This window comes from Metopolophium dirhodum, chromosome 4 (genome assembly GCF_019925205.1).
Source record: "Metopolophium dirhodum isolate CAU chromosome 4, ASM1992520v1, whole genome shotgun sequence".
NCBI lineage: Eukaryota > Metazoa > Arthropoda > Insecta > Hemiptera > Aphididae > Metopolophium > Metopolophium dirhodum.
The window spans coordinates 38301005-38315509 of NC_083563.1; the positions used below are offsets into that span (position 1 = coordinate 38301005).

At 30.4% G+C, this 14505-nt stretch overlaps 1 protein-coding gene and 1 non-coding gene across 2 annotated transcripts in view; one reads left to right on the plus strand and one right to left on the minus strand.

Annotated features, from left to right (window-relative positions):
- Positions 1-14505, minus strand: part of LOC132942791 (atrial natriuretic peptide-converting enzyme) — a 114217-nt gene that overhangs the window by 20674 nt on the left and 79038 nt on the right. The gene's annotated exons all lie outside the window — the stretch shown is intronic.
- Positions 5952-6023, plus strand: Trnah-gug (transfer RNA histidin (anticodon GUG)). The gene has a single exon. It is a non-coding gene; the product is annotated as a tRNA-His (tRNA).

Below are 14505 nucleotides of genomic sequence, written 5' to 3' on the forward strand. Positions count from 1 at the left end.
TTCAACTTACCAAGATACACAGTCGTGACGTATTAAAAATTAGCTATGCGCATACCGGTGTTAGTTTTTAATAATATTATTATGCATAATTCAATATGTATTTACTATTTATATCCACATTTTATATACTATAACTGATAGCGGATAAATGAATAAAACAGTCAAAAGATATAAAAGATGCTGGTGCACCTCTATAGAGGCAGATGGTACCTATATTCTTCAATTCACAAGTTTTACTTCGTGAAATGGAATAAAGCGTAAGTATAAGTATAGTATAAACTATATACATTCTTCCAGGACGTTAAACGCGATATACGTTCGCGATGTGCCTTTTTATCTCGTCTCCGTTGCCGTCAAAATAAATTTACACCATTATAACTGATTATTTAAACATTAAATATATATATACGTAAATCAATGTGTGTATAATAGCAATAATAATATTTTAATACTTTAACAGTCGTACAAGTTTTGTTGAATATTGTGTTTGTTTATAATTGGAGGTGCAGGAAGAAATATTTAGCACCAAAACGATATAAGAACAAGATAAATCGTAGGTAAATAGGTACAAGTGCGCCCAAACCCCAGAAAACCCCCTGATACCTGCTTAGCAGTGTGCTTCATTTCACATATTGAATTTAGAACTATAACGTTAAAAAATGCCAAACGTTTTATCTCAATAATATCTACAAAACATAGCGACATATAAATTTATTTATAATATTTATTTATATGCCTATGCTACAAAATAATATGTACTTACCATAATATGATTATAGTAATTACGATATAGAGCGTCAGAGTTTTTGTGTTATAACGTTTTGTTGTAAGTGCCAACTTACGGAGTATAACTTAGGTAACTTTTGAGTATCGATACCATAGTAAAAATTAATTTTACAAAACAATTATTACTAATTTTTAACACGTTTTATGCATTTTATATTTTATAATGAACAAAAATATAGATTTTTATGATTTTATTATATTATAAAATATATATTACGGACTATTGACGCCTTTGAATATTTTGAAACATAAAGCACGTATTTACTTGTATAAACTTAAGCTACATATTTTGCGAACTCAACTGTTTGAAATATTATTATTTTACGTCTTTAAGACCTATATCGTCGAAAAAGATTTGTGCAATAATAATCCGATTGACGATTGAAACTAGAAATTTCGAACTTATATTTTCATTATTAACCATAGCCTATATTATATATTGCTATAATAATATTATACCGAGATACGTACATGTGTAAAACATTCATACATTCGTATCCATTATATTTCGTATTCGTAATATTCGTTTTAACTGTACATTAACAATAAAAAGTCCAAATCGAAATAAAATTACGTATACTTGTCGGCGTACCATTTAAACGCCGAATCCTTTGTGTTAAATCAGCCGTGGTTTTGTTTCATCCGATGCGTCACAATTGATTGCAAACTTTCGTAACATATTATACCTGCATTTAATATAGCCGTCAGTCGAACGGCCAATGCAGATTGATTTGATTCGATTCGGGTTTTGCGTTTCAAAGGCGACGTGGAGGTGCATAATAATATTAGATTGTGCTCATCTCACTTACATTATTACTAGACCACTGAGGAATTAATGCGACTACGCGAAACAATAATACCGCGCATCATTAATAGATTATATTATTTTTTTCCTTTGTATTTTTATCGACTCGTCTGTGTTTGCGATTATAATATTATTTTAATTTGATACTGCAACATCGCACGCACTAATTGGGTTGGTATGTGTAATAATATATATAACACGAAATATCTGAAAATTTCCCCGAAAACCTGCAAGAGGTTGAAACTTTGTAGCCGCAGACGAATTGTTAAAGTTTAGCATATATTTTATAGTGAACTGACGGATAATAAACTTAACCAACCCGTGTTTATAAAATATTAATAATCGAGCTGTAAAAAACTTCTGATGACGTTTAATGATTTTTCCCGCGGAGAAAATAACTTTAAGTTTTCCGATGTCAATATTATATTATTATATTATTTGTTTTACCAAAACTTATAAATCGAAAAATTAACTTTTGAAGTCTGATAAATAACACAAAGCCTTACATAATGTAATTAAATCATTTTACAGCTTTACACGAGTCTTGTATATTATTATGTTTAAATTTAATACATTTTCATATTCATATATATTGTGAACATAATATATTTTTTGAGTATTTAATAATAAGTACATATATTTTATTATAATCAATACATTATACTTAATTTAAACTCCTTAAACAGGTCTAACTTATATATATATATGTGAGCGCAGTACCCAAACGGTAGCTAACTTTTTTAACCATTTCAGTCGATTTTATTGAACTTGTCGATATGCACATTTTTCCAGAGGTGGGCATTAACTTGTTAAAAAGTTAATTTTATTAACTGTTTAACTTAACTAGTTAATTATTTTTGTTTTTAACTTATTAACTTGTTCAGCTAACATTTTTATTGTTAATTCTTATTGTCTTGCAGCTAATTTTATTTTCGTGTCATGTGGAACCAGCTAGACAATACTGTTCGTTGACTCTTTTTCGATTTCGGTAATTTGTTTTCTAGTTATGTATTATAATAATCTAATTTTTTACACAGTGTTAAACTGCATAGTAAATGTTTGTGTAAATAAAATAGTAAGACAGTTCATGACTTAAAAATAATTAAATTTTTTTTAACTGAGTTAAGTTATTTTTATTTTCTATCCTAACCTTAAACTTATGTAGTTCATTTTTTTTTTACTTTTACCTTTTAACTGAAAGCAGTTTATTTGAACTAACTGAACTCGCCACAGTTAAATATTTCCATTAACTTGCCAACCATTGCATTTTTCGATAATTATATTATAGAATAGAATGAAATATAGATATTATACCTATAGGCAACTGACTATGACGCATTTCTTCAGGTTCCATTCAAAAATATAATAAATTGTTAAAATTCCGAACATATACGTTGGGTTAGGATTATTTTGAACGGTTGTGTACTATATTATGATAATAATATGTATCACCACAATTATTATAGAAAACTGCGATTTTGATACATCTCGCGTGTAGCTTAATAATAATATATAATATAACATATTATATTTAACCCTTTATTATACATAAAAACATTCCATTCCATTCCATCTCATCCCATCTCATCCCGCCGGTACTCTAATAAACAACGTATTCACAGTAATTTATTTTATTTTTGTTATTTAGACCACTTCTCGCAACAATATATAATATTATATTATTTATGTATATGCGTAGGAACAACCACGCATCTATCGAACAGTTGTGATTCTTACAAAGGTAAATAATAATACACTAAGGATATAATGTTTATATGCGTTTAACGAGATGTACTTATGTATTGCAAACAATAATAATATCCAAATAGTGTTCATGCGAGTGTTAAATATCTTGAGTATACATTATTATTATGTTTAAACGTTGTTTTTACACTCTACTTAATCGCTACTACTCAACAGAACAATACAAACATTTCAGAGGTGTATATAAATCGCCTGCCTAAAACACCACGTGCATTGATTTCATATTATTGAAAATTATTTTATTTTAAATAATATAGTAGACGATTATAATATATTATCAATAGATAGTAAATTATTTTGTACTGTCAAACTGCCACCGATGAAAAGGGGAAGGTTATGTACGTATTATACATAATTTCAAATATACCTACTTGTATATTATCCACAATTTTAGCACCCCCGCCATTTTATGCTAATAACTGCCCTAATAATGTACGGCTGTTCATATTCCTGAGTAGGTATTTAAAAAATAGTTTCATATTATGTTGTTGTAATATTCCCGTAATACCTACGTTTGATAAAACTATGTTATAATACCTAGTTGTATACCTATATAATATTATAACTTCATAAAATATTTACTCATTTTTGAATTATCACTTGAATAGCAATGGACATAAATGATATAGTGCATCATAGTGTTCGCAAATAACACCGTGTAGAATATGCTCCGAATTCGAAAGCAATTTCTAGAAGTACAGTATAAATAACAATACCTAGGTGTATTTACAAAATATAAATTATTTAATTAAAACATGACGTACATTTTTTAATAATACTTTAGTCGCTCGATTTACACGCGAAAATAATATGATATTATTTAACTTGAATAATTTGTCGGTTGCAGCAGGAAAGGCATAACTATGTAGGTGCTCCAGGAATTTTTCACTTGGAATTGGTGACGTTCTTTCAACTCGGAATCTACGAGTTTTTTTTCATTAAATCAATGGACAAAGATCACGTGGTATATTATAATATATTACTATATACATAAACTGTAAACTATTTAGGAATGTGATAATATGAGACTACGTCCACGTGAACAGGTGAACTGTGAGTCCTGTAGATATCAATTTAAATACATGGAAGTGTTATATTATTTTTTATACTATCGGATTTAACATATAAAAAATATTTTAACCGAAGGTATTATTTTTTTCTCAATAGGTAGGTACCGAAGTACAATTTTTTTTTTTTGAATTATACTCAACAAAAACACTCCGCAGACTCCGTGTAAAAAAAAAAACTCTAAAAATCGTGTTATCATTTTATTGCTAAGTGTTTGAACTAAAGTTACAATTTATGTTAAAATAGTCTGATAATAATTGAACATTGACTGTTAACACATACATTGTAAGTATTGATGTTCCCAGACAGCCTTTTGTAATGATAATAATATTATAATAGTATTATAATAACGTTATACTAATATTATTCGTTATTATAATGTTATAATAATATTACCAAACAAAAAATTGCTGTCTGGGTTGTTACCGGATTACCGGAATCACACACTCATCTAAACGCAAGGGTTCGGTCAGACTATATCCGAAATCGTCCAAATTCTCGGATCAAACGTAGGTAGTACAATATATTAATATCAGACATTCTGAGATAGCTGAGCGAAAAAATGAAAAATATTCTAAATCCTTAATAAAGCACTGCTGTATTATTCACACTTCGTCACCCAAGGCTCCAACCACTTTAAAATTTAACAGTGATAATACCTTGGTCAACGAGCATAAAATATCTTAGAGTTACCTATTCTAGATAAAAAAAATTGACTTGAAACCCTCACATTTCTTTAAAATTAAGTTATCGGTGACATAAAAACATGTTCTATCCCGTTGCCTATAGTAAATCGGCAAACCGCTCTAAGGTGGAAATGCTCTCTACTCTTGTACAAACAAATTTGTCTTCCCTTATTAGTTATTACTATGCGGTGCCCGTTTGGGGTAACTGTGCAAAAACATAATAATATTATATAAATTAAACTCAAGTAGGTTATTCCAATCAAAAATACTAAAAAAATAATTTAAAATAATCCCTGCTATACTGCCGTGCTAAGCGAAAACAGGATAACTCCATTTTTCGTAAAAATGAGATTTTTGTTACTATAGGTAAAATTAGTGGTTTTACACCGATTTTTGATGTAAAAATAGCGTATTTCCTATTAAAACCCATCTTAAAATGAAATTTAAAATAAGCAAATATGCGGTAAGTCCAGTATATTTGATGTTTTCTAAGCGAAAACACGGTAAATCCAAATACTAAGCAAAAACTCGGTATATCACATAGTATATTACCTTACCTAGCTATAAATATAAACCTATGTGATATTATTCCTATCTTTATTCTAATAATGTTAATTTATTGTATTTATATTGAAAATGATCACTGATTAGTGATTTTGGATGACTGAAAACTCAGGAAAAGTTAAAAAATCGAAAAATATTTATGTTTTGGTTATAATTGTATTCAGTATTATAGTATTATAACTATTTTAATAATTTATACTATATCGAAACAAGATTGGTGTTTAATAAAATGTAGTATATAATTTATAATTGTATTATCTACTAGAAATTTACGTCCGGCCGTGATCGTCTAGTGGTTAGGACCTTGCGTTGTGGCCGCAATAACCCAGGTTCGAATCCTGGTCACGGCACAAAATTTTTTGTTTTTTTTTCCAATTTATTTTTAAATTAAATAAACATTAAAAATACTTAGACTTACAATATATTTTTAAAAAAATTAGGAAACCGTGAATTTTTACTCCAAACAAGTTTTTGACAAAAATCAAATTCCTTGTTTTAATCCGAAAAAAAATATTCGTAGATACCTATGTACTTAAAATTTTAGCATTTTCTATACCTACATAGTATATTTTTCACTCTTTTTAAGCTATTCATCGACATTTGAAATGTTCGATTTTTTTTAGTTTTTATTCTACGAGTGTCAATAAAAAATTTTACACTCTAACAAAAAGCTTAATAATTTAATACAAGGTTCCTCTTAATAGTTTCTGGCTAAAAACCAATAATCTAATAAGCTATATGTATATAATAATACAATTATTATGCACAATTTTTTTATAGACATTATTGAACTTTAATTTTTACAAAATTGATTATTTAAACGAAGAATAAAGATTTTAGTTATTTTGTCAAAATTCAGAAATATTAGTCGGGACTTGTAATGTTCACGCATATTATTTACATTACTATATTATTGTAAATTTAACATATCCATTACTGTGACCTAGTCGACAGCTAGGTACTATATCCAGCAAAGCTGTTATCTACTTCCACATTTTTTTTTTATTTTCAATCGTTTATCATACAAAACTATGATATTTATTTTTTATTATTATTCTGGTGGAACCTATATACAGTGGCATTATTTTATAAAATACTATTTTCGGACCATATTCGCATATTATACGCGATGTTGCCAATCGATTACCGATGCAATAAAATAGTATAGGTAAATATTAGGTACATAGATCACTGTGTGGTGCAATAAATATTATAACATATTTTTGATATTGAAATTACACACATCGCTGTTTTTACTAACGAAAAAAATACACGATGTTAGCGTTATATTGAAAACGAGAGCCCGTCTCCGTCTTAAGGATCCACGGTCGTTTCCAGATGCATATTTAGGAATATTTAATGGGGCGTGTCAGAAGATGAAAGTATTTCAGTATTATAAAACCATAAAACATCTTCCAGAATGAATATAAATGAATAAACAAATTTAAATATTTATCACATTAACACTTAAAAAACCATTATATCGTGAATTATATAATTTTCAAAAAAATTTACTCACCTTCATAGATATTCTGTTTTTGACAATAATATTCAAATATTTTTAACGTGTCGTAACATTTTTGGCGAGTAAGTTGTCAAAGTGGGGGAGGGACAGTTGTATAGTATGAACAAGGTCGAAAACCTCATCCCCACTGCAAATAGGTACGCCACATGGCCACATACTATAATATACCATAACGTGTCCGCAAAAACAGGGTACCTACGCTGTATAATTGAATTACACGTACCTATATATTACTCAGTAGTACTCTATACATATTTTTGAATTCTGTTTGCGGTGCACGAAACTAGACTATTAGATCATCAATCTCCCGCAGACGGAATATTCTAAAATATAGGTCACTGAGTAATGTGTAAGTAGGTAATTGTGTGACCTAACCTATTTTTACCTATCCATGGTGAGTGTACCCAGTTTTAGCGGACACACATACGGAAAAGGTATTTTATTAACAGCCGCCGCCGTGGTCGATGCGACTTCCAAAAGGCCCTACACCCCGTGGCCTTGATCGATGCCGGTGGGTCATTATTACAGATTATAATATTATTATTATCGACACAGCGATTTTCGTGTAAATTAATGTTTTACCTATAATATTATTATTACTATCGCAACATGGAGTGTTTTCGTATGCCGGCGAGACGATAACGGAGCCGCGTGGTTGCAGCTTCCGTGCCGCGCAGACGAAACCACCCCGAAAAGGAAGTGTTGATATAATAAATCAATTTTCCGGGTACCCCGTTAATTTTGTACCCCTAAATACATACGCACGTGAGTATAGGTTTTAAGCGGATATTACGCTGTGCTCGTACGATCTGTATATATTATAATATAATAATATGCAGGTGGATGGCGCCGCGGTGGACTTAAAAATGCACATTCCAGAGTCGTGACTTGTGAGTACACAATACAAATAATATAATATGGCAGCTGCGAATCGTCTTACATATTTTAGCGGCCATCGCCTGTATCGATTATTGCGTGTGCGATCTACATTTTTCCAATACAAATCCTCCCCACCATATACCAAATTGTTGCTCCAACCTCTCATTCAAAAATCACACGCAAAGTGTACCGTGACCCCATAGTGTGCAGTAGACACACTAAACAATAGTATATTGTTGTAGCCGCAAATTTGCCGTTTGGTCGAAACACCAACATGCATCGCATATTATCTAATAATCGTACACATCGCAATCACCGACGAGGGGTGGCTACAGAATTAGGAGAGTGAGTGAATGATCATCATAAAAAAATCAGTGACAGTCGTCTCTTGAACTTCACTCTGTGTCCACCACCAGCCACAAGGGTGAGTATGAACAGCGCATTATCCTATCGGTACCTACATAGAATAGTATCTTTTATGGTTTTTTTTTCTACCCGCCGTACTGTTTTTACTTTTTCGTTATTCATTTTTCACACCGAACCCGTCTCTAAAACCGTTTCCGGCGTATATTAAATGTTTATTTAAGGGAAAAGGAATTATGGAGATGATGGTTATTTTTATCACGGTATAGGTAGGTATAACCTAACCTATACACGTATTTCGTATATTATACGCAAAACGCTGTAATATATTTCGTATTTATGTTACGATATTCTGGGTAATCCCAGTTTTTGGGTAAAGTCGATATTAGGTACCCGGGTATAAGATCAATTTTATACCGTGCTATTGCACACGTAAGCAGAATATGTTACGACTGTAAATATCTTAACTGGCAATGTCCGGATAAAATATTATTATCATTATAACATTATTATAAACTTGACCAGTATTTTAAGTAATGAACGATGATGAAAATATATAATGAAGAATAATGTAATAATTTATGTCAACATAATATTATGTAAATGCGTTGTGTACGCATATGGCGTATGTTTAAAAACAAAATATACAAAATTTCAAGGGTATCACATAATTTTACTAATAAAGTATCTGCCTAGGTATTAGAAATATTTCTAAATAACTATGTAAATAAAACAATGTATTTTATGTAGTACATACTATAGTTGAGTTTAATGCTAAATCTAAATCGGTCAATACAATTCATTGACTCGAAGACTACAATCTGTTTTTGTTAACCCTTTATAGGTCTGTGGTAGCTATATTTACCAGACAGTTTTTTAACAAAATAACAAAAAAAAAATATACTAAGTTTAATTCTTTATATTTATCTATATTATGTATGTATATAAATGAATGTTTGTCTGTCCGTGCGTGAGTGTCCTTTATGCATTCCTGAACTGCTGGACACATTTTGATGACATTTTTTGTGCGTGTGTGAGTGGTTCCCGGGATGATTTAGATTTATAATTGTACTCGTTAGGTCCAACCCGGGGAGGTGCAAAACGAGGATTTTGGGATTTACGGTGGAAATTTTTATTTATAAATGTTATTGTTTATAGAAGAAATAATAAGTATAAAAATTAGTATTTATTATTTTATTGGTTGCCATTGGTTAATCGGGCAGATCAGGCGCAAGCATGCGTGAAATCGAATTTGAACAATTTTCTCAGGTACTTTATATGCTGTTGCGCATTGTCCGTGATCATAGTCAGATTGCCTACCAGGGAGACCGAGTTACACCCAAAATAAGTTGAACAATCACAATTTTTTTAAAAGTTGAATTTTTTTTTACGTTCAACAAAGTGCGCGGATCAGCTATATAGTAAAAAAAAAACCATCTATAGATATAATTATAACATTGTTTAAAATATATTTTGTTCATAAAATGATTATTCATATAGTGTGTATTATTATTAAATATATAGAATATGTTCAGGTGGATATCGTTGTAAACTATATTAAAACAAACATCAATTTTGCCGTTGCCACACGATCTATATCTTGGCTAAAGTAAGGAAAATAAATAAAACGAAACAGTTTCGTCTCTGACCGTCTGACGTGACCATGCAGCAAGCTAAGCTTGGGTAAACTCAACCTTAACCCATGGGTATAATATCATAATATTATATCGAAATTATGCGCCAACCCGATTTAGCCCTTTAATTGCGTAGTACGCCACACCGGACTAAAAGCGACGTGAATCGATAAAAAAAAAAATAAAGTTTTGCGAATGGAGTATAATATTATAAATTTTACCAGTATATAATATATACCTATAACCTATAGAAGTATAGTGTAAATGTGTAATGTCGTCGAGGATGATATTAATGTATAGTGGCGAGTAAAATAAGATTGTTTAGTTGTTAAAAAAATTGTGTAACGCCGTTTTTGTTCGACATTAATCGTTTCGGACGTATTTGATGCATTCTCATAATATAGTAAAAAATAATATAATCTATTAAAAGTCTGTAATAAAATAGGTTCAAAATTAAAAACTTCACTCACAGCTTAAATCTGAAAAATATGTGGACTATATTATGAATAAATAAGAGTAAGTATATCAAGTATATCGAATAGGTGCATATAGGTGTAGTACAGAATTTTAACGTTGATATGTCGGACACTATTGTAATATATATGTTATGTAATTAATACAATTATTATATGATATATTATTTCGCCACGCTTTTCGCTCACCACTGCACATACAGCTGGTGTTATATACTAATATTATTTGTTATACATCAAGTTTAAGTTGGTTAAAATGAGAAAATGGAAAATACTAGTATATTTTAAAAATCCAAATGTTTATCATTGATTTCAAATATAACACATCTATTACGACCAAATGCTTGACAACTATACTAAACGGTAAAGTAATTTCCACATGCCCACCTTTTTTTTATGGTCTTTAATTGTTTTTAAATTTGATTTTTTTAGGCTTAAATGAATGCTATATATATATTGTTGAAACTATATTTTGGGTTTACTTAACCTATTTTTTTTTAATCAAGTAATTTATATATATTATATATAACATTATTAATACTTAAACATCTAACAAAAGCTAATTGACATAAGTAGGTACCTTCGTTATATTTATTATTCTTATAACAAAAATCGAATTTCTTAAAAACCGTATTTAAGAATTACCGCTTTTTTAAGTCATTGAGTATCAACAATGGGTGATTTCTCTATTCACGTTAACCAACGGTACATAATATAGGTTAGCAAGCTCCCAAATACTTATTGTAAAAATTAATTTACATATTGTATTTTACTTAGGTATTAAAAAAGAAAAAAAGCCAACCACTTTAATTTTTCTCCATGTTTCTTTTAATTTTTTTTTAAATAGTATATTTTAATTTTGACTTACCTACTAGTTATTATTGAGTATAGACAATAATATTTTTTAAATTTTTTTAATAATAACACAATATTTATTGTATAGTATATGAAGAGGAATTTAAAAACTGTAGAAATATTCTAATAATTAGTATCTTACAAAATTAATCTTTACTCATCAATTTTAATTTAAACATTAAAATTCGATGATTGTTGATTTATCACTGCATTCGAAATTCAAATTAAAAATAATAATACAGTCTACATCACTATAACAATAATACATTATCATGCTTCGAGTTTAGTAAAGTGAAATAAACCTATTGCAGTTTTTTTTTGTAAATCACATTTTATTACATTGCCAATTTACAATCAAATGTGAATCTATAAGTAGTATAGTACTTCATGTGCACATGAAAGTTTCGGATCAATAATACCCAAATAAAAATCGTTTTCAATCTTGAAATGTTAACGCATTTTTACGTACATTCCCCAGAAGTTTTTTATATTGTTTTTGCCCTATTACTAGCAATTTCCTAAACAACTGAATGTAGAATTCGAAAATATGAACTCTTAAGACGGGGATTTATTGTTAAAGTTTAAAAAAAAGTTTCACTGTGTTTGCTTCTAACAGTGTTCTCTGAAACAAATAAAGCCCACATCATCTTAAAACCAATTGCTAACAGCGGTATATCTTTGATCAGAAGCTTAAAATGTCCATGATCGTCACAGCGAGTTCTTTTTATTGGGTTGATTACTATAAAATGGGTAGAATTCAATTTATTCATTGACATAATATTGTATACTGGCATGATAATAATATAAAATACAAAATGATATATCAGTTGTTTTATATTTTATATTATTATGACATTTTTTATACGACCCGCGTATATTATCGCAAAGCATATTTTGTAAGCACTAGAAAATCGTTCGCAATGAAAATAGAATGTTGATACATTTTTTCCTGTCAAGTACTATATTATAATATTACATTCCTAATTGTTAACATGTCCTACATAATATATATATATATACAATTCTTTACGGTGTTTGAGTGAATTCCGCGTGTTAAACATTTAAAAATATTATGTGATCGCATACACCTACCTAAATAGGATTTATATTATTTTGTATTCCAAAACATGCGAGACCGCCGAGAGCCGATCGACGTAAGTACACTCTAATACCATTACGGAGTGTCGTTTGCTATAGTATTATAATTACTATTATATGATTGTTCTTGGAACGCTAATCGTCCTAACACAATTATTTTGGTCGCAATAACTACCGAGTGGGTACTTATACACTTAAAAGTCAATAATTAGTGCGCACTTGTTTATAACAATTATATTTTACGCGTATTATGTTATGCCTATAATATGGATACCCACGGGCTACACTATTTAAATAACGACCGAAGTGATACGCGATCCACACAACCATTGGAATCGTATATTATATTTATAAATGTTATTAATCGTAATGTAATAATTATTATTGTAAATAATGATATTGCGTTGCAATGCACTGTATAGACATACAAGTGAAACGGAGAGATTTTGATGATATTTCCGGACAGTAATACCTACGCGAGAGTACGATAAATAACAATATAATGCGTAAATCACAATATCAGATTCTCTGTCGCGTGTCTCATCTGTCATCAATCAACCGAATAATATTCGTTTCTCACGGGTTTTTTTTTTTTTTTATTCCCCCTTGGAACTTTGCACCTATTATATTATGGTACTATACACAATGTATCGCGCAATAGGATTCAGCCGTGGTTCGAAGAGAACTTACGGGCGGAAGAGAAAGGGTTTAATTAAAATATTTATTACTCATCAGTCATCGATATTATTATATATACGAGATTCAACGGGACTCGTCGAAACCCCGCCCGACCATGTACCTTAATATCGTAGAATAATGTATTAATAATATATTATGACAGACGTGTGAAATCGTTGCATAATATTATCATATTATAATGTATATAATTTTGTAAGACATATTAATATTGAACAAACCATGGCCGGGCGGCACGCGAATCTCTTCAGACTAGGATGATTTGAACGACAGAGTAGTTAATAATAATATAATATTATAATCGATACTTCTGTTTCATAAGTAGTAATAAAATAATGTTTGTTACGATTTATAATATTTTTTGGATGCGAAGTATCGTCACAATTATATATTATAATAATTTAACGTCAGCAATACATCTGCCCACTACTAAATAGCGCGTAGCGGTAAACATTGTTACGGTAACACAAAACTAACAATGGTTTAATACCTAGGTATATAATAACAATATGAGGGGGTGGCCACAACGAGGCTCACGAGCCACACGCGGCTCTTAAATCACTCTTGTGTGGCTCTTGAACCAAGCTTTATATCAAATCAAAAATGTGTCTACATTTTATAAACATCGCTTTAGAATGTGACTCGCCTCGAATTAGCTTTATTAATTTGCGGCTCCCAAAATTAAGGTTAGTGGCCACCCCTGCAGTGAATATATTATACGATGAACAGTCTTAGCAGTTATAGTCGCGATGGATGACGCGATTCGCGACTAAAACCTCGACGCACTGATACAATATTATTATAATATTGTGTAATATTATTACGGTATACATAATAATATGGTCTATCGCACAAAAATCGGTGCGCGGTATAAAACGTCAGCTGACCGTGGCTAACCACCGACGACCATCGTCCATCGTGTTTGGTACCCGAACACATAGGGACATTTGCCGGAACATTTGGCGCGGGACAAATCGTACGTCGAGCTGAACACACAACTACTCTGCCACTGTCCGTGACACGCGCCGGTCGTATAACCACGGTTACGACCATATTATATATATCTACGTATTTATGTGCGTACAAAACGACTTAGTTCAAACGACTATAATATATATAGTTATATATCGGTGTACATGGTATAATATAGTCTATACGTATACTTATAGGACTTGCGTAGGGGAGTGGTGTAATTTCATCGTCTCGGTCACCGGTGTTTGCGATTTGTGCGCGAAAAACTTTCGTCGGATTAATATATATTGATTCGTTTTTTTTCCTCGCCAAAAACAGAATCTCACCGCTATTTCCT